General features: G+C 42.0%; 1 protein-coding gene across 1 annotated transcript in view; it reads right to left on the bottom strand.

The window, feature by feature from the left end:
- The window catches only part of EVC (Ellis van Creveld syndrome), a 107,405-nt gene that overhangs the window by 64,032 nt on the left and 42,614 nt on the right, over positions 1-759 (bottom strand). The gene's annotated exons all lie outside the window — the stretch shown is intronic.

The raw sequence follows: 759 nt of genomic DNA, 5'->3' as shown, positions 1-759 counted from the left end.
GAAGGTGACTGGTGATGAAGGTGATGGTGGTACTAGGGATGATAACAGTGGTGGTAGTGAGGAGGATGAAGATGACAGTGGTGGGGTAACTATGGTGGTGATGAGGGTGATGATGGTGGTGGGACTGAGGATGAAGAAGCAGTAGTGGCAGAGATAACTAGAGATGGTGGTGGTGATAGTAACGGTGAGGGAATGAGAACCATGGCAGCTATTTTGTTCTCAGGATCTAACTGCAGACACACCTCATTTTATTGCTCTTTGCTTTTTTGCACTACACACATATTGCGGTTTTTCTTCTTTTTAACAAATTGAAGGTTTATGGTAAGCCTGTGCTGAGTATGTCTGCTGGCACCATTTTCCCCAGCAGAATGTGCTTACTTTGTGTCTCTGTTCACATTTTAGTAACTCTCACAGCATTTCAAACATTTTCGTAATGCTATTGTACATTTCACAGACTGCAGTACAACCGTCTATTCGTACATAAAAAGCATAGCTTCTGTAGAGACTGGAAAACCACAAACTCCATGTGGCTTGTTCTACTGTGAGACTGGCTTTCCCGTCTGGCACTGAATCTGACTACCTCCTAGGTCTGCCTGCATTACTTCTCTAGGCATGTCATGCACTGTTCCTTTCATCTTTATTTATTTTTGCAGGGTAAGGATTATAATTTCCATTTTAACAGGGAGATCCCGAGAGGCTAAATTATGTATACTGCATTGAAATGGATGAGGGAGAGAACAGTTTAAAAGCAATATATTA

The sequence above is a fragment of the Elephantulus edwardii genome, unplaced genomic scaffold (assembly GCF_000299155.1).
Source record: "Elephantulus edwardii isolate Elephantulus edwardi_28Jun2011 unplaced genomic scaffold, EleEdw1.0 scaffold00129, whole genome shotgun sequence".
In the NCBI taxonomy this organism is placed as follows: Eukaryota; Metazoa; Chordata; class Mammalia; order Macroscelidea; family Macroscelididae; genus Elephantulus; species Elephantulus edwardii.
This window is presented reverse-complemented; position numbering and strand designations above follow the sequence as displayed.